Consider the following 21,311-nt stretch of genomic DNA (forward strand, 5'->3'; position numbering starts at 1 on the left):
AAAATTGATTTCTGGGGAAAAGAAATGGTGCAGTAATTGTCTCACATCACGGTGGATACCCAAACTGCACCGCAAGAGAAAGGGGATGGTGGTCATGAAAGAAGAAAGGGGTGCCGCTGCGGAGGGTTCCGGAAGCCTGGGGACATCATCATCATCATTCAACAATGCACTCCGGCCAAACTTCTGCCGTAGGTATGTGCCATTAAACCTGATGACATCAATATTTAAAATTAGGTTGGCCATTATGTTCCGAATGCGGCTGCTGCGTATCGATGAAGGCAAAATGTGAAAGATACCAGCGTCCAGTGCATTATCAGAGCATGTTAAAGAACCCCAGGTGGTTGCAATTATTCCTGCACCCTCCACTACAGTGCTCCTATGTCTCTTCCTTCTTTCACTCCCTCCATCCACTCCTGCATGGCATGGTTGAAGTGTTCACCTAGAAGACATAGCTACTGCACGTCCCCTTTCCTCAAAACCAATCTCCATTTTCATGTGAGCTTAAAAACTTCAAAATGTGAACAGCAGGCATGGCAGTATTAAAGATAATGCTATCTTTTGATATATTTTGCTTATTGGTATTAGGTATCAGTTGCAAAAATGAAAGTACCAGTTTGGAAAGCACACATTTAGTGTACCATGTATATAAAAGATGCTTAATAATGAAAAAACCGTGTTGCAAATTTGGAGACTACTGTGAATCAAACTTCCGGCTGGCCTGAGCGAGTGCTGCTCAGGCAGTATACTGTATACTGATAAAAGGAATGGAATAGAATTAGAAAGAGGCGATGACAATGCCGTTAGCCTGGTCAGACTTCTTTCGTACTGCATATATTGTTTGGCATATAATTAATGCATACCTAGTGCTTCTGTACATTCAGTGACAGAATGAACGAGGAGACAGGCCTACCATTGTGGCAGAAATAATACCGCTTTATCCCGACTTCAGGTTGTGGTGGTTGCCAACAGAAATGAACGACTTTCGCTGCCATGATCAGCAGTTTCCAGAACATCTGTTGGTACTGGTGGTGTAAATGTACAGCTGGGATTAACCTTACAGTGGCCTGTCGGCAATTCCTCCGTCTGAGTCAGTGATATGTATGATTGCGTCTCTACCAAAGCTCCATAAAGCCAGTGTGATTGCCGCTCAGTTCGGGAGCTCACAGGGTACTTCACCTAAGAGACATCGTCCTACGTTCAGTCTCCTAAGATTTTCCAGGAATGTCTACAACTCAGCAGGAAAACGTGGGCGCGTTAAAACGAAATAGTTTAGACACCACAACATCACAGTGTACGCACATAGGTAAGAAGGCACAGTGAATCTTCTGCAACACGGTTTTGTTGTCGAACATGTTTTATTCTGGCAACACTTCCTGCCTAAAAAGGGCGCATTTTTCAAGCAAGCAATTACCTCAGGAAAAAGGAAAAGCATCGAAAGCTGGCGCGTCTGCACCATTGCCTTATAAAACACTGTGCTTCGCGAGCTGCACTGCCTTATCAAACCCAGCAAAACACGCGTTGTCTGCCCAGCAGACTTTTTAAAATGCTGCTCCATTGAGATTGGAAATGCTTTGAGACTATAATGTCACCATTATCACCCATGTTTTTTTTAAATGACAAAACCATGTATAGGCAGAGTTCGTGCACAGGTGATAAGAGAAGCTCTGTCGTGCGACAAGCCTAGAATAACACAAGGGAGGAGGTGCAGAGGTGGCCAGAGCGCAGAAAAGTGTTGTTCCACTAGCCGCCTCAAGACAGCCACGCAAGATTTATGATACCGGGCTTCTTGCAAGACATTGTCTGCCACCATGCTACCAGCGACTTCGTGAGATGTTAGCCACTGGAAGCAAACTTTGACAACACGATAGAGGTTACACACTTGTCAATGGAGTCATAAGGCCGGGCAGCATCAAGTGCATCAGTCATGAAGGTCAGAGGCAAGAGAGTGCAGCTACCAACACAACTCCTTTGATTGTAATCTATATAGTTGGAAGTAGCATGCCTTAGCGGGCTCCTTGAAGCCGTGTAGAACAAGCATGGGGGAAGCTGGTGAGTAAGCAAGCACTGAATGATAAAAAGCTTGAGAGCTCTTCAAAAATATGATGACAATGCTATAATGATCCACCGCGTTACTACACACTGCAAGGCACTCTAGAATCTTACCTGCTGCGACACAGCTGTGTGCCATTCTGTGCACTTTTTTTCATCATATCACTTGTTTAACATCCTTATATTTGCTTTGTCATCAATTCTAAGTAGTGTCTGATCATGTGCTGAACCCCTGACATCCTCAGTATAAGTGTCTGTGAAATCATGCGCAACCACATTTCCTCTAAAACCTCGATGCAGGATGCTAAATGCCACATATACCATAGCAAACCAACTTATGTATTATTGTCTAGTACTCAGTTATTATCATCTCCTCCCTGGCTTTAGAGAAAAGCAATGCTTTGAGTTGACAGAATAAAAGCAAACTAAACCTTGCCGTGCAATGTACTGAACCGCCATAAGGATATTGAGTCTACCTTTATAGCTGTGAGCGTCTCCTTCCTCGCTTTACAGAAGTGCAATGCTTTGAGTTGACAGATGAATAGCAGACTAAACCTTGCCATGCAATGTACTGAATCGCCACAAGGATATTGAGTCTACCTTTATAGCTGTGTGCGAACTCAAGGAAAGGAACAAGGATCTGCCCACCAGGAAAGCGATGCATAGCTGCAATCCACATTCATCATCAGCATGTCCGTTGTAATCATGGCCTTATCACTGTTGCTCATAACCATGCCCACCCATACAATGCACCACTACTGCCACCACCTCTCCCCTGCTACCCATGGCTGGTTACTGCATTGCATGGAAGTGAGGCTGCACCGGAATATTCCAGCACTTATCAAAGTGATCCTCAAGCTTCTGCGTATGCTAATTAATGGGAGTGTAGCAGCACAAATGCAACACACATCCACACCACTGTATCGAGTCACTAGACACTGAGTGGCACAAGTATTTCGTGCCAGCCAGCCCAGCCACTGCTAAATGTGTCTGTACTCAAGGATAGATGCGCTAACATCTGGTGAAAATGTCCCATGGCCTCATCGGGCTGCAGTCTTTTGAAGCGGTACCTTCACAACTAGAGGTTAAGGGCTGAGATTGCCATGTACTTCCCATGACCTTCAAGGGTCAGCCAAGGTCAAGACTTCAGTTTATAAGTTGGAGAACCAGTGAATGGTCATTGGTGAAGCCATTGCAAAGGTCAAGGTCATTTCAAGGTCAACCAAAATCAGGTCACGTGACTACCTCTTGGCAGGCCAAGGAGCCGAAACACGGTGTTTACATGATAGGGCACGACGTCGCGCCCTTCTTAACAGAGTACATAACGGGAGAAGTGGCAGCGCACCTACAAACGAAGTCGACATGCAGTGTTCGCGTGGCAAAGACCAAAGAAACGGCCAAAGCATGGCATAACAACACATGACCAGCCTAAACCATAGTGAAGCTACTGCTTCAAGCTACCACTTCTTCCTCAGTTTAATCAAAGCTAAACCACCCATTAATTTTTTCATCTGGGTCTTCTTCATGACTGTGGTGTGGCAGTCTGTTATGAAGCAGTACCAGCACTACCTATTCATCTGCTACAGATCTGTGGAAGTAGAAGCGGCACAAAATATCAGATATGAGTCCGATTACTATGAGCCAATTACGTTCAGACGTGCCACGTTGGCTCAGTAGTTAGGGTGCTCCACTACTGAGCCGGAGTACCTGGCAGGGGTCGAACCCGATCGACTATGGCGGTCGCGTTTCGATGAAGGTGAAACGCAAAAGGCACCCGTGTGCTGTGCAGTGTCAGTGCACGTTAAAGATCCCCAGGCGTTTGAAATTATTCTGGAGACCTCTACTACAGCACCTTTCTTCCTTTTTTCTTCACTCCGTCCTTTATCTCTTCCCTTACGGTGTAGTTCAGGTGTCCAAGAGATGTCCCAAGTGAAACTTTGCTGCAGGTTTCCTGCTGGTTCCAGTAGAACCAGTAGGTTTCCATCAAAAAAAATTTTCACCTGGGGTGAGACGGATACTGCACCATTTGCTTTGCTCAAAAACTAATTTAAAGTTATGTCCAGTCTTGCCGAAATTAATGCTGTCTTTCTAGGCAAAACAGAGGCAGCGGCTGATAGCCCGAGTACATCTTGGTTTACTCAGCACTGATAATCGAGGCCTTTATGGTGGTGTCACGGGTAACAGCAAAATGCATTGCAGATTGTCTATACCACAAGGACTCTTGATTCAGTGAGGCTGTATGCTTCTCTTATCCGTTCATAAAATTCATCATCATAAAATACATAGCAACATGCTCGTCCACTCCCATAGAGAGGAGTTTTTCATTTGCTTGACCTATAACAAGGCTGCATCACGGGATTCTTTCTGACCAGCAATTTGAGCAAATGATGTTACTTTGTATTATTAAGTAAAAGTAACATCTAAATAAGAGATTAACAAAATATGTTCTGCCAAATTAAAACTTTCAGTTCCTTTATATCTTGTCCTTCGACTTCTAACTCTAAATGCAGACTGCCCAACTTCAAACAGCTGTTAAACACAATGCTGGGGAAATAAGTGTTCATTTTTCCCAAGTGCATGGTGCTTGCAATTTTTAATACAGGAAAAAGGCAATTCTATAAATAATGCAGTAACAAATAAAATTATCAGAAAAATTTTCAAGTTTATTTGTATGTAGTCAAGTGCTCATGGACCTGTTAACATGAATTTTGGCTGAAAAAAAAGATTTTGCTAGGCTGCAAATGGAAGTGGTCATTTAAACATCACCACACTGTCAGCCCATTGCTAAAGTTTGAACAGCAACAAGCTATATACTCTGTGTGGCCAGGGCTTCAGACAGAATAAAAAGGCAAAATATGGGTAACACATAGAAACAACATATTTTACTCGTCTGGTTGATGCACAGCATTGCAGATGAAAACACACTTCTTACCTGCCACACTGCTCCCAATTTCAATGCATTCTCTTGAACAGACCCTCTAGGCACAAATTTTTATTGAAGACCCATAGGATAATGTTGGGCCTGATAATTTCACCGTAATATATTTCCCAAGTCCCCTTTAAGCCATGCTTTTTTCTTCGTGTTGCTTTCTCTGGACAGCAGGTGCATGTCTAGAGCTGTGCAAGAAAGGACTAGCTATTTTCCTCACTTTTCTCAGTCCACCCAGATTGTAATGATTCATTAATGTTTTGCAGTAGTTCTTTCAAATCAAAAATTCGTCACTTGACTTCACATTAACTTAAGCCATTTCATTCCAGGTATTGACAGAATAAAGGGCTCAATTGTTATCTGACAAATACACTCAGAAAAGGAACGAACTTATTTTGCATTAAATCATTTCAGGTGTTTATGCTTTGTGCAGCAACGGGACATGGCATACATGCTTCAAATGCCAGGAAAACAATGCACCTACATTATACATTTTCACATGCCACGTACTACCAAACTATCAAACAAACCATTCAGGGTGTTTTATCTGTCACTAAAAGGCCTCTTTAGTGTTCTGTTATTACAAGTGACGGTGTACAGTTCAAAGTAAATCGCCTTGAAAGGAAGAAAAAATTTGCAAAAATTGTTGGTTTTTTCATGAGTCAACTGCATCATAATACTTAATGAAGAAATTTTCAATTCTAATTCGAGCTTCCCAATACATACATCCAATCCAAAAAACTGATTTAGAAATACATACTACATCTGGGGCCGTTTACGCAATGACCAAGTCACAAACTTGTCAAAAACAAATCAATTAGCCCCACTCCTACCAGTCCGTCGGGCGAGCGGTCATATTGCTTTTTTGCATCGTGGGTAGCTCCAGATTATGTCATGATTACGTCACACCTGATTATGTAGGCACAAATTGTTTGTTTTTGAAGCGGTGGCTTCGCTACAAGACGTCTTGGGCTGAGATCGCCATGCGCTGCCGATGATGTTCAAGGCTCACCCAATGTCAAACCTTTAGTCTGAGTTTAGAGAACCGGAGGATAGTCAATGGTCAGACCAATGGTCAAGCAATTGGACAGGTCAAGGTCATTTTAAAGTTATCATGGTCGTCAAGATTAACCAAAATTGGGTCATGCTAGCAGCTTTTGGCTCGCCGTAAAGACAAACTGAGTGTTTACATGATAGGGCATGACGTCGAGCACTCCTTAACTGAGTATATAACGGCAGGTGCGCTGGCACGCCTGGGAACAAAGTTGGCATGCGGTACTCGTGCTAGGCAAGGGCCTCCTAAATCAAATCCATAACAGAAGGAGCGCCAGCGCACCTAGGCACGAAGTCCGCATGTGCTTTTCATGTGCTAGGCCGTGACGTCACGGCCTCCTAAACTGAGAACACAACAGAAGGAGTGCCAGCATATCTAGGCACGAAGTCCACGTGGTGTTCAGGCTGAACCATCGTGAGGCTACCGCTTCTCCCTTAGTTTAACCAAAGCTAATTCACCATTAATCATTTAGGATCACCTTGAGGTGGTCAATTTGACCGTTGCATTTGTCACAGAAAATGATGGCGGTGTACATGGCAGTACGACTGAGGTGGCTGCACCGGCGCGAGCAACCAAGAAGGCCGCAAGAAGATGCGTTTGGCTTGCCAGACGAGCTATTTCAACCCCTTCTTCGGCTGGAGAAACAGACAGTGAAGTGGCTGTGCAATGAAGTCAGCGATGAACTGGGGGTAATGCGTAGAGGTCTGCTCATGCAGTCAAAAAATTTTCATATATTTTACAAACAATACATGCTATCCTATAAAGGGTTCAGAGGCTGTCAGAAGTTATCTCATATTTGCTCTTAATAAAGTACGCTTTCGAGATGCGGTGTCGTCGAAAATTGCGAGGAAATGCCTGTGAGGCTTTCTTTGAGTTCAGGGCCGAATTTCTTGGACCAAAGCGCAAGCGAAGAGGCCAAAAACGAGGAAATAAACGTTAATTATACGGTTATTTTTCGGACCTTTCACATTTTCTGCGATTGGCATCACTCACACCTTCGTAATTTTGTAACGCATGAAAATAGAATAAATCTATTTGTCGCAAACGATTCCTGAGACGAGGAATGTAATTTATCTCTCGATTGTTTTTCCTACACATGCAGTATTATGTTCGTTATTTTTGTAAGAAACGTTTTCACTTAACTATGCATGCATAAGTACATGATCATATAAAAAAAGAAGTAATAGCGTCATATACAGAACAGGGCTTTGTGAACATGCTGGCATAAAAAATTTGCGCACTTTCTAATCAATTAGTTAAGATCTTGAGGTGACTTGACGAGAGTGTTAATTACAATTACCCAAGAACTGCACCAGGTATAGCTAAAAATAAAAGGCATTACTGAAACTAGCATAGCAATTTCATATTTGCACCAAATTTAGTTTGATATCACGTGCATAAATAACGAAAATACTTTTCATTGACGCGCCCCCTCTCAATCTCGACACGACTGTTAGTAGCACGCCTGCGGCTGCTTCTTTCCAAACAAGCTTCGCGGTCATGGACTGCATCATGAAACATGACACATGCATGATGCAATGTAAAAGCATGTGGCTTTTAGCACACTTAAGGTACGCTATTCTAAGCACGCCAACGTGACCGCGCATGAACTTACCAGACTTCTTTCTACTCGAATCAAATAATCACGTCTGTCATATTAAGAAACACTTTCTAGTAAATATCAAATGCCATAAAACGTGCCATTAAAACATGCTGTGCTATTAACAAAAGAACGCATTCCTTGGGGGAGAGTGAACCTGCCGGCGGGGCCCCTTGCACACCGGCTCAAGGTGATAAATGCGTGCGCAGCTACATACGTGCTTTTGTTTCCTTGCACAGTTATAAGCGTACTATACTGATTTTCAGGTGAATGAACGCAGTAACTTACATACTATTAAATACTTTGAGTGGCAGTGCCGATCGACTCTCAGACTTCGCGCTTTAGTACCGCGGCCTATTCCCAGTTAGCCAGTTTACTAATGCGGTATTTATCGTGAGAAGCCTATCGGGGCTAATTTAAATTTCCTTTTATGCTACTACGAGGATCGAACAGTGACGCAGCTGATCAATACATGCTGCGTCTGCAGTGCGCAGGCATGACATGCAGCCGCCGGTAGCTGCGGCAGCTGCGGTAGGCACTGGCTGGCCGTAGCTGTTTTGCCTACCATGCGAAAGTCGCTGCTGACATCAGCTCCACCGCATCTTCGTGACGTCGCGGGGTGAAGGAGGTCTATATCATAATATTCAGATACCAAAAATTTATTTTTTTCAGTTCTTAGGAAATCAGTCACCTTAATTTTTTGAGCAAAAAAAATTTATGACAGAAAAGTTGTTTACCAAAAAAGAAGCCGTTTCTTGCACTTTCACAGCAGAGCAGCGTGTAAATGGAACCACTTGCGCTGAAAAGCTCTGGCAAAGCACTACGGATCCTGAATAGGTGTCGAATGTTACACTTTTTGCATCCTCGATTGCAATGGCCTTCTAACGAGCACATTTTCCTTTAAATCGCCAAGGTGACCACTAGACATGTCAATATATCTCGGGTGCAAGAATTCCAGAAAACCAACGGGCAGGCCTAGCTTTCAATTTCTCCACTGGCACACACGCTAATATAATAGTTCCTTCAGTACCTCGTGAGCGCAGTGCTAATCCGAAAACAATTTTTCGCATTACGATTTGGCACACGTAATTTTTTTCTAGGGCTAGATTTTTTTATGCATACATAATACATGACAATATTACCCTTAAGTTACTGTACGTCCACAGGCCTGCAAGTGCTAGACCATTAGTGAGGTCTCCTTGATTTGGCTGCACTTTCTGCACCAGTTCAGGAAGTGCGGCACTCTAGCACTCGATTCGACAGTGCAGCTAGTGCCACCTGCACTTCGGCACTCGATTTGGCCTCGTGCTGCACGAGTTCTTCTGCACTGCTGCACTAGCCTCCTGGCGAGTTCTCTTCTCGTGCAAGTAGTGCAAGGTGCTTGGCGCGCTCCGTAGCAGACGGCTCCGCGGCCGCTTGTTTTGTGAGCGGCGTTGAGACCATGTTTGAGACAGCCGCGTACCCGTGAAAGATGCGGCATCTGCACCGGGCCCTCACCAAACAGCTGAAATGACAGTGCGCGTATACGTCTGTGTATGCGCGCGCGTGTGCGCGAGTCTGTGTACGCGCGTAAGCGACTGGATGGCATGGCGCACGTACGGAAGCACGTACTGCGTATGGGTTCGCATCTTTCTGTCCAGCCTCGCACGTTGCTTACACCATTTCTCTTTTGTGTGCAATTATTATTATAGACGCAGCACGATGGAGCGCTTCCATAAGAGGCAGATTGTGAGATGTTTTATAATACGTGGGCGATCACAACGTTTGTGGCTCGCTGCGACATCAGAACCTCCGCTTACGACAGCGACTGGGCTTGAGGTCGCCGTCAGCCCACACCTTCGCCTGCCACTTAGCCTCTGACAGTCACGTCGCCGTCCGCCGAAAGTGAACGCGATTGAGTTCAAATATAGATCAGGCAACTCTTGGCGGACAACCGTAGTCACTTTTCGATGACTCGGTCTGTGCGCACGACGTCGTGATCTTGATCCAGAAAAGGTATGCGCACGACGCGACCTTAGTGCCATCAGCGGCGGTGGCGGCGCGTGCTCGACGAAGGCTGTTCGGGTTCGGCTGCCGGCTGTCGAGCCCGTGCCCCCACTCCGGCGCCAAACATGGCTCACGGACGGTCGCGGAGACTGCTTTCTCGTCGCAGTCACGTTACTCAAATCAGCGGCCGGACGGCTCGGCGTTGTGTGCCACTACCGCTGCCTATGCTGGCGATATATACTGATCGATCGCTGGTGCGGTCAGCGCCGTGATAGTCGCCCGCTTCCTTGTGCACATCGAATTTTCCTTTGCAAACATAATCGGCCTCAGCAGCAGCGGACTTACGAAAGCCGGATACATGCAAATTGAGATTGGACCCCCCCGGGCACGTACAGGAGTTTCGGTTACGACTTATTATGCCACACACTGCACTTTTACTGAATGGAAAGAGATAATTATTACTATTCCTTCTGATAATTTTCCGGAAAATTGTAGTTCTACTTTACCACTGTTTCCTCGCATGCCTATGCTTTTTCATTGCGAACTACTAGAACTTATGTGACCGTCTTCAAAACCTAAGTAGCACTACTTCACACGGCTCCACGATTCCAGGCAGGCAGCCGCTTCACCGAACAGAGAATGTAGCACTGCTAGAAAAACAGTTATAAGCTGCTGTCGTACAGTCTATGACTGCTGTTAAACGTGATAAGGAGCACCAACCTAAGACCGAGTTCCGCGCGCGAGTCAGCCCGATGACGATTAGGGTCGGGGTATATTACTGTTGTAAGGCGTGTCAGTTCTGACTCTGAGCAATACGGCACGAGCACGGCGTTGCGGTGGCCGAGCCAAACATTCTTCAACAGCAAAGGGATGTCAGTTAATTCTGATTCGGGCAATACGGCACGAGCACGGCGTTGTGCTTTTCAGCGCAACTGTCACGAATCTCGCTGCCAGCAATTCGGGTACCCCCGTAAAAGCGGAAAAGAACTGCCACCGCACATCGCTTTATTTACAGATTGCAACGCCAGCAGCAGCTCACGACGGCGCGCCAAGCAGTAGTACGTCCGGCCGCCGATTTTAATCGAGTAGTCGCGGCGAACGGCGACCGAGCCGAACATTCTTCGAGCGCGCGCCGCCGCCACCGCCACTGAGGGCGCTAAGGTCGCGTCGTGTGCATACCTTTTCCGGTTCAAGATCACGACGTCGTGCGCACAGACCGAGTCCTTTGGTTTGGTTTATGGTTTATGGGGGTTTAACGTCCCAAAGCGACTCAGGCTATGAGAGACGCCGTAGTGAAGGGCTCCGGAAATTTCGACCACCTGGGGTTCTTTAACGTGCACTGACATCGCACAGCACACGGGCCTCTAGAATTTCGCCTCCATCGAAATTCAACCGCCGCGGCCGGGATCGAACCCGCGTCTTTCGGGCCAGCAGCCGAGCGCCATAACCACTCAGCCACCGCGGCGGCTATCGAGTCCTTTTCGATAGGACGGAAGCAGCCTGAATCACGCGTATGGACTGTAAAAGATCGTCTCGAGCGGTAGTCTGAATAACCTGTCTAATTAATTGTTGCCTCTTCGAAGTACCCGTTGAATCAGTGACGGTCGACCGGCCTGCGCACCTTTAAACAACGCAACGGAATGAACGGTGTCAAATTCTTCACCACTTTTGGAATTAACAAAGTTCATAGCCGCTCCACGAGATGTGCCACTTGGAGCACATACACAGCGTGCAATGCAGCTAGCACAATCTCGCGCATATGTGAAAACACGCGACAAACATCAACACGTACATGGCCGCAGCAGACGAAAGTTTCTGCACTTTTGCACTCGATCTGGTCGCTGCACCGACAGCACTAGGGTCGGTCTACACTCACGCCGCAAGAACTGACACTACACTGACACGGCACTTTTGTGACAGGGGGGTAAAGCGCGGTGAGGAGGTTGTCATACACTCGAGCAGTGCCATCTTGCTACTCCCATAGTTGCCTGTACTTATTAGTTGTTTGCGCTACTGCGATTATTTTCAATACAGCTACACAGAACACATTAAAAATAGACCTCTAAAACTTTAAACATCCAAGAAAATGTTAGGGCATTACGCCAAACTCTTTGTTGTTTCAAAATTTGAAATATGCAGACCTGTACAAGAAAACTTGGGAAAGTTTAGTTTTCGTTTCGTCTCCTGTAGCAGCTGCAGGTTACTGATGTATACTAGTTCATTACTACTTACAGCGTAGACTGCAGGACAGAACTAAGATACGGCCGTTTGATACGCCAAATACGCTCTGCATTACACACCTCTCCGCCCCATGTGTCTGCTCAAAGCACTCCCGAGCATACTCCACTGAGAGCGGTCTCCCTCTTTTTTGACCGTGCGTTCTAGCTAATCTTCGCACTTTGGAATCATTCACTTCCACCGCTCGGTTCGCTGTTTTTCGCACGAACGTTGCCTTCTCTGCTTGTTTTGGTTTTGGATGTCTGATTCGGTGCCGGGAAAGCGCTGCAGACGAAAGTCGTTTCCCGTGCGCACGTTGGTCGATCGTATCTCTTGCGCGCACGGCGGTCGATCGCACACAAGAATCTGGACTCTGGACCCGTCGGCAGCGTTCAGGGTGACACCCGAAACTGCCATAGCAGTCGGCCGGGCGAGTAAGCCCGCCTTCGCTTGAAAACACAAGAACACAGATAAAAACAAGAGAATACAGAGAACAGAACCGTCCGCTTATACACGCTCGCCTGTCAGTTGCTCAGTAGATTCAATAAGCACGCAGCGCGCTGTGGCTCCGCGCATCGCGACCTACCGCTTTGTCTCGCTCGTGCACAGAGTTTCAGCAGAATGCCGCCATCGTGCATCATATGCAAAACAAGATGCCAAAAGGGATCGGGAATTTCTCTTCATGTGTGAGTACTGTTCTCTGAAAAATTCGTAACCGCACTGTCGCGTTTTTTTTTTCCTTAAGATTGTATTGTATGCATGCAACATGCATGAAGAGCATTCGTGGAGCCTTACGTTTAGTGGTATATAGTACAGGCTTGGCATTGAAACAGTATATGAAAAGTAAGCGAAGTTGTCCTTTTTTTGTTTCAGCTTTCCTCACAACAACAAAGACTTGCTGCAAAAGTGGCTCAGCGCTATAAGGACACCATTGCCTAATTTACATATAGTGCACAGGATCTTCTCAAGACATTTCGAGCAGTCATGCTTTTACAGCGGCCACACCATGCACTTTTTAAAACCAGACGCAGTGCCAACGATATTCCAAAGGGTACAGAGTGAGCAGGTAGGTGCAAATTGTGGTTGTGCTCTGTTTATGTCCAGTAGAACCTGCATTCAGTGTGAAACTTTTAATGCTCATTACGGGTAAGTTATAAAAACTACGCTGAGCCTAGCTGATGTCTAGAGCCTTTACAGCCAAATATAAGTAAAAAGAGAAAATTACCTTTTCAACAAAACGCCAGATATTTAAGTTACAATTAAAAATTTAGCAACTGGTATGTCAGTACAAAAGTAAAGGCAGCAATTCAACATAAAAAGAATCAAGTTTATGATAATTAAATAAAATCTGCTGTGTATCAGCAGTTCAGAGTGGTGCACTAGACGGGAGGGCTTATGCAGGAGAGACTGTGTGCCGGGCATGTCTACATTATTAAACAGAATTCTGACAGCGGTCAGTCGTGGTGTCTCACCATGTCTGTGTGCATAGGGTGATAAGTTATAATAGAGCGAGTGCCTCAGCTCATGCAATATTTTTACTTTAGGTAGCAAGCACATCTTGCGGTGCTATTTCAGGACTTCAGTCTCTGCCACGTACGTCATTACAGAAACGCAAGCGGGTAAGTTTAAGTGAGCAGAAAGGCCAGTGCTTCAGACAACAAAATTTTTATCTTAGGGCATATCTATGCAGGAGCACGCAAGCCCAGAAGTAACCAGTTCACAGACAATGTCCTCACCCTCCTCACGAGCTCAGTTACCACTGAGAAAGTCTCCACGCTTGCAGGTAAAAGAATGAATCCGAATATTGGCGTCTCATGCATCCGAATGCTGGTGTCTCCAGTAGTGAAAATGTTCCTACTTCAGGCCATTAGCGTGAGGCCGCATCTCAGCCAACCGGTCACCTCACCTATACCCAAATCCCCCTGCAAGCACTTGCACACTCCCTCAAGAAAGTCCCTACGCAAGTGAAAGCAGGTGAGATGCTGTACATAAATAGCAAGAATCTCGCGTCAAAACTGTTTCTGCTTCAGGACATGTCTGCACCACAAACCCCCAGCTCAGTAGCAGCATCACCATGGAAGTCTCCCCGCAGTGCTTGCAGGTAACATGTAAAAGGCAGATGATGCACTGTCTCCTCTGACACACCCTTTCTGCCTGAGCAGACAGCTACACCAGTTTGTGCAAGTTCAAGGATGCACAGTGAGGACCAAGGTGCAACGAGCCCAGCCAAAGCAGCAGTGAAAGTGCAACATAAGGTATGCATATACAGATTATTATGGAAGCTTAGTTGCTGACACAGTATTCTATTGCCCAAAGACAACACAGTCTCTGAAAAGCTCCAGCAAAAAGAAAGGAGTAAGCCACGATCACCCATACATTGCTTCACAATCTCCAAGAACTCGACTGTGGACAGTCAAGAAAAAGCTGTCTGTTGCGCGAAGAAAACTTTATTCAGCCTCACAACAGTTAAAAGAAAAAAAAAGAGAATGATTGACCTCAAAAGCCCTCTAAATGAAATGAAAGAAAAACAACTTGATTTCTCCGAATGGACAAGAAACACTGGAGGCATTTGGAGAACTGCCACGAGAGATTGTAAAAAGTTGGCACTCTAACAAGCCCAAATCACCATCACAAAGACGATACAGTGAGAAGATGAGGAAGTTCGCCACTACACAGTATTATCAGTCTCCAAGGGCATATGAATATGTGGCCAGCATTTTCCCAATGCCCAGCAGGCAGACAATTTGCACCTGGCTCAAAGTGATTGATGCATGGCCAGGGTTTACAAGTGAAGCTCTCAATCACATCAAAACGTCATTTGAAACAAAAAATGAACGAGAGCGGCTTTGCTGCCTGATGCTAGACGGAATGAGTATTAGGAAAAGGTGCGAGATGGACACTAAGACAGGGAAACTGATTGGCTACGTTGACTTGGGGAACAGTCGGAGTCCACTGGACACAGATGACTCCTCACTAGCTGGAGATGCTCTCGTGCTCATGGCAGTTGGCGTGGCAGCTCCATGGAAAATTTCCTTTGGATATTTCCTCAACAATGGACTCAGCGGGGAGCAACTGAGAAATATAGTTAATGAGGCCATCGAGCAGCTGACACAATGTTCGATGAACGTCGTTGCTGTTGTATGCGATGCTCTAGCTGCTAATGTATCCATGGGCAAGCTTCTTGGCTGTCGGATCGATGAAGCCACAAGTGAGCAGTTTGTGACGGCCTTCCCTCATCCCTGCAACCAATCAAGGACTGTGTTCCTGGTATTCGATGCTGCCCATGGATTAAAATTGCTCAGAAACCTCCTGGGCGATAAGAAAACACTGCACAGCAGCAAATAAACTCCGGAGGGCACATATTGAGTACTACAGACAAATTATGAAAGTGCGACTGGCTGCACAAACATTCAGTGCATCAGTGAGCAAAAGCCTAAAGTTTGCCAAGGAGCTTGGAATACAGAACTTCAATGGGTCCGGTGGAACCACAGAATTTATTGCTGATGTTGATCGGTGAGTTCTGAAGTAAAATTCTCATTTGCATAAGTAATGCAATCTTCTTTTGATGTTTCTTTCAGGGCCTTTGATATATTAAATTCACACAGTCCAACTGCAATAGATTTCAAAGCACCGCTGCGAGCAGCAACATTCAATTTTCAAAAGCAGACGATGCTCCAACTATCTACAAAGCTCATGTCTCTGCGTCTTCCGTCTCGTGAGCTCGTATGCATCTCGGGGCGGAGAATGTCTATCATAAGTTTGGCATTCTCGTTGAAGAGCATTGCAGAACTCGCCCAGAAGCTCTTCGATTCCACTGTTTGCAGGTAGGACTGCATATTGTGTTTCATACACTATTACTGCATGTCAATACACAAGTGCACAATCCAAATGAATGAAAACTTTCAGTGCTGCTTTATTAATAAAAAGGGTGCAAGACCGTAGGGCATTGTGCATGGTGCTGAGCCATGCAGCTGAAGGCACCTCATGCAGTTTCAAGGCAATGCGTTTTGTCTTAACTATATAGCGTAGTCAAAGCGCCAACAGTGAAAGCATGACAAGGTGACAGTGACGGGAAAGCACCTCTAAAACATGTGCTAAAACCAATTTATAGAAATAATGCTATCCTATTAGACATGCTTACAGCATGCAGTTTTAGTCTATCGCTGAATAATTAAGGCAATAACAGAAAATACCTGCCAGTCCAAACTCTAGCCCAGTGTATTGTTGCTCATAACAAATGTAGTCAAAAGTCAAGTACAGAGCCACAGTAGGACAGCACAGAGCTACAGAATAAGCATGCTGCAATTCTTGAAAGGAAATGGAGAAGAAAAGTATTTTTCATGTTGTTGCAGTTACAAATGAGGGCAGTGGAGAGTTGAGAAAGTTAGCAAAAATGCAATAAAAATGCAAAACAATCCAATCATTTTACCACTGTGGTGGAAGCATAAGTAGTAAATACCACTGTAGCAAAATATCTTAGCGTTCAATGAAAATAGAATTCAAAATGAAGCTATTAAAGTCAACAACAAAAACTGATTAAAATATAATTATCAGAAATGAAAGCAGAAGGCTCTCCAATCACCATGGCTGCAACAAACATGATGCAAATAAGCTTAGCTGACTAAGAGTAGAATCTTATTGGCTATCAAAAAAACAAGTTAAGCAATAACTATGCAGTTTTGAGCACTACTAGAAACTGAACTCACTGGAATATGCTTTTCACTGTTATTTCGCTTCGTTGCATTAACAAGGAACTACGAATGGAGATGTTTTCTTATTCTGTTTGCCAAGGCAGGAAAACAATTGCAAATTGTCATGGTGTTTTCATTTTCATTACAGCTACATTTGCACATACCGGTTCAGTCAAGATCATCTTGAAATGTTCTTTAGCTGCATCCGCCAGAGAGGGGGATGGAACAATAACCCCTCGGCTCTGCAGTTCCGGTACGCATACAGAAGCCTACTGGTGCGTGCAGATGTGCGGCCTGTGACGACCGGCAATGTTGCCCCAGATTTTGAGGGAATTGCAACAGTGGCCCATGAGCGTCTGCACAGAAGCAATGATGATGAAGCTGACGAGTCACCAGATATGTACATTGCTATTGCCATAACTGACCATGACTATAGCAGTCTTGGCTATGGACTCACCAATTTTAGCACTGAGGTTGTGACCTACATAGGTGGTTTTATTGTGAGGGTTGTGTCAAAGAGCATAAACTGCACCTCGTGTTTAGAGATGCTTGTACAGGATGACATCGCAAGTGTCCTTATTTTCATCAGAAATAATGGAGGCCTAATCATGCCTTCAGCGCTCGTAATTCACACCCTGTGCACTGCGGAGCACATTTTCCACTGCAGTGACGAGCAAGGGCACAAAAACGTTGACCGCTTGGTTATACAGTCCTTCCAGCAGTTCTGCCAACGACATGAGCAGAGCTTGAAGGAAGTAGAACATTATAAAGAGAACCCAGCACATGTAATTGGAGTGATCAAGTTCGTTTTGAAGAAATATGTCACTCTCAGACTGAGAGAGGAGGCTAGAAGGATAACTGAGAGGGCAAGAGGGGCATATGTTAGAGCACTGCTTACAAAGCAAATCTTGTTTAAGAATCAATAACAGCCATTTCCAATTGCACTAATCAACGTAACGACACAACATGAAGGGATCCAAAGTTAATGAACAGTCAGTGTATATGTCATAATGAGCCCCTCGATTATATCCCTTTGTCTGCTCGGCAACTTAATGACAATTATTTAGTGCAAAGCAAGGAATGAAGGAAACAGGAATAAACTAATATTAATAAATTTTTACAAGCCAAAGTCGCACTTGGGTTATGCGGCACGCTGCAGAAGAGGATTCCTCAATAATTTTGATACCTGGGTGTCTTACACATGCCGAAAATTTATTACAAAATACAGAGTACCAGCTGTTCCAACTAGCCGTATTGCATATTCTCTTAAATACTCCTGATTTTAAATTATTAAAATTTGGCATTCAACAACTGTTGATACAGTGATAGTAGTGGGGTTGCTTCACCAGTGCATTGTAGGAATAAACCTGTCCAACGTGCATGTTTATAAAGCAGTATCACAGTGTAAAAGTCAGGACTGCGTTCCATTACCGTGCAAAGATCCCGTGTCATGCCTTATGTCAGATAAATGGCAATTGTGCATGACACGAAAGGTAAATATGTCTGTCGATTGTAGTAGAAGAAATAAGAATCTCTTTTTTGAAGTTCCTTAATACACACCTTACATGTGTAATGCAACAACTCTTCACCAGTGAGTGCAATGTTCAGTGCAGAAAATGTTTCTGAAGCTAAGGTCACTGAAGTGTTCAGCAAGTACTCAAACATTTATTCGCATTAAAGAAATGCAAAGCAGGTGCACATTTCAGCTTTTACACAGACGCCCATGTGCATTTCTGAAGGTTCTATTTTTTGGTTTTGTGGGGTTTAATGTCCCAGAGTGGCACAGGCTATGAGGGATGCTATTTCTGAAGGGATCTGCACCAGATGCACAGTCGTGCTATAGATAACAAGTATGATGAAGAGTGACATCGAACATTTATTCCAACATTGTTCATGCAAAATCACTGTATTGATACTACGTTGAACATGTTTTTTTTTCCAAGTTCCCCCTAGTACTGCATCAAGGCTGCCCAATTAGGTGTTCAGCAAATAAGAGCAGAGATCTTGGTACTGTTTATTTTTTTCATCTGCATTCTTTGAGCGTGTGAAAAGATGTAAAGGTATTGAAGGCTGCATTGTGTATGACTGACATTATTTACAAGCTATGATACTTTTATTTGTCTAGTGTGTACAGTAGTAACGTCAGTGAATTCATGGCAGAAATAAAAAGCAGGCATTCACAAACATAACTGCTCAAATTAAATGACTGTCAACTATGAAACCAGCTGTAACTTTGCAGTGGCAGGTTATATTATAATCTGACATGCTTGTGATTGTGCAGATGCACTGGTTGTCAATTTTTTGTTTTACAGAATATGGCCCGAATTTTTAATATTTCCAAAGCTGTACGCGAGCAAACCGCATTCCAACGTTTCTCTTTACCATCATCACCTTGCACAATACTCTGTTTGTGCTCTCCGAGTGCGACTTATCCCACATGTCTCTTGCATAAAATTCTTCCATGTATGTACGCTTTGGTGCTTCGTTGCAAGCAGATTAAACCTTTCGGAACGGAGTCTGTTACCGATTTTGCGTTGTATTCAAACAGAATTCAGATCTTAACAGGCAGCGGTACAGAAGGCATGCGCTGCACTCTGTGCGAGTGTCGTCTCCCTTCTGCCTCGTCTCCTGTATGGAACACCAACGAGATCTTACCGCCGGAGAAGACAGGAGGTGACGATGGTGCACACTTTACTAAAAGGACTCCAGGTAACGCAAAAAGGCACGGGGAATGCATGTTTCATAATACCCTGTACATCAAAACAAACCTTGCTGAACCTCGCCAACAAACCTCGTTGATCTCGGCTCACACAAACACAAATCATACGTAATGAGCGGCACGAGATTCACCACCACCTGGAAGTATCTTCGTGTGCGCACCATCGCGAACATTTTGCGCATGAACTAGAAAGGAATTCAACACAGCACGTAAGCAAGCCGCAGCACCATTCCTCGTACAGCTTTTTGACGCGCACTACGAAGCGCGCGGCCATGCTGGGGGGAGTTGCGAGGTTGCCAGGTTAGTATGCTGCAATTGCCGTTAACTCGTTAAACTTGGTCTAGGTCGCCTGAACCATGCAGGGAACCATGAGCGGAGTAACAAGATGGCTTCGCCCACGGTTATAAAAAAAGTGGAGAGGGTTTACCTGAGAGTGCTGCCGCCGCTTTCCCTCTAGTGTTGGTAGCAGTAGCTCTATGTTTTGTGAACTAGTGCGGAAAGTGCAGCCAAATCGAGGAGACCTGTGATCATTCCAAAGCCACTTCATTTTTTTCTTCAAGAGCGCCTGCAACTTCGCAACAACAGCTTCGAATGGATTAATCCATTCCCGCCAACTGCACAGTGGCGATTGCAAACTTCGCCAGCCCAGAACAATGGAAAATAAGATCGTTGCAGCTTCCAGCTGACTGTCCTCAAGCTTAAAATAAGTACAGCATTGGCACATGGCGTGCTTACAGTAAGTAAATTTTTAGGCTTACCTATCTCAATCACAGACGAGTTTGCGACCCGGCCAACAAATCCGCCGCTAAAGACATCGTCGGATGCACGTTGATCGTGAGCAGTTGAAGTCTTGCAATCGCGCAGAACTGTCTCAAAACGTTCAAATTTGCAGATTATCACACAGACAACCGCAACTAAATGAAGCGACTAAAGACTGCAGCACTACAACTGCTGCAACATACCACACCGACAAAGCAACACGTGCTGCGCAATCGGCGGATGGATACAAAATCATACTGACACAAACTTTTTTAGGCCAACTTCACATGCACAAATTAACACTTATCAGTGGGAAAAAAGTGGATGTTTTATTTACTAACAATTTTTGCTCAGATACATAATTAGGTCTGAAATTTTTAGAACTATTTCTTACATCGGTGTTCTTCGCAGGTAACGCGGCCGTCCGATCAATTCGAAGCAGGCGCCAGGAGAACGTGCGCGAAAGGGGCGACGAAATAAAAACGACGCAAGGCAGGCAATTCCTCACAGCATTGATTTATATTTACCCAAGGTATGTCACGTATTTAGGGAATGGAACATGTGTGATCGTGCATGGTGGCCAGAGTTGCCAAGACATCTGACCAATGATCGTCCTGTTTAGAATTGCATTCAGCATGGTATCCAAGCTAGTTCCTTTGAAGGAAGCAGGGTGCTGGCCAAGTATGATGGCCATTGAGAGCATTCTAAGTCGTGTCCAATGATAGGCGATCGGCCACTGCTGCTTGGGCTGCCTTGTGCATACCATAACGGATGCTGTCAAGTCATAATGAAAGAGACATGGCTGATTCCCTGTCATGTTTTGTGAATACAACATAGTAAAACTTCCTGACTGAACCACAAAAGCCGCATCTGAAGTTGCTGAACCTAGCCAGTTCTCTATAGCACTAGAATACTTCAATCTAGGACACAACCATTTAATTTTAAACCTGTTACTTTAATTGTAAAGGCTGCAAGTTAAGTGAGTATTAACCGATAGTCATGCTAGAATACTATCCTTGCATTTACCTTTATGAACCGTGTTAGCCGTGGGTGCCTGTAATATTTAAAACACTAGCATAACTGAAGGAAGAAATGTGGAACTTGAAAAATTGAAAACATGTGTGGCATCTTTTTAAAGTTACATTTTGTTTAGACTGCAGGAACAGCATGCATCAACACTACAGAAACAATGCCTCTGTATGCACGAAATGCTGGACCATCACTCTGTGCACTGTATATGGCTACCAATAACAATGTGATTACCGAATCAAAATGGAGGAGGAAAACCCGCACACTGCACCGGAGAG

The 21,311-nt window shown here is 44.8% G+C and overlaps 1 protein-coding gene across 2 annotated transcripts in view; it reads right to left on the reverse strand.

The window, feature by feature from the left end:
- The window catches only part of LOC144108820 (uncharacterized), a 33,691-nt gene extending 13,485 nt beyond the window's left edge, over window positions 1-20,206 (reverse strand). For both annotated transcript variants that reach the window (XR_013309514.1, XM_077642002.1), the window contains exon 1: window positions 20,004-20,206. The gene's annotated coding sequence lies outside the window, so the exon portion shown is untranslated. The remainder of the gene's footprint in view (window positions 1-20,003) is intronic.
- Between the last annotated feature and the right edge of the window lie 1,105 nt (window positions 20,207-21,311).

This window comes from Amblyomma americanum, chromosome 10 (assembly GCF_052857255.1).
Source record: "Amblyomma americanum isolate KBUSLIRL-KWMA chromosome 10, ASM5285725v1, whole genome shotgun sequence".
Lineage (NCBI taxonomy): Eukaryota > Metazoa > Arthropoda > Arachnida > Ixodida > Ixodidae > Amblyomma > Amblyomma americanum.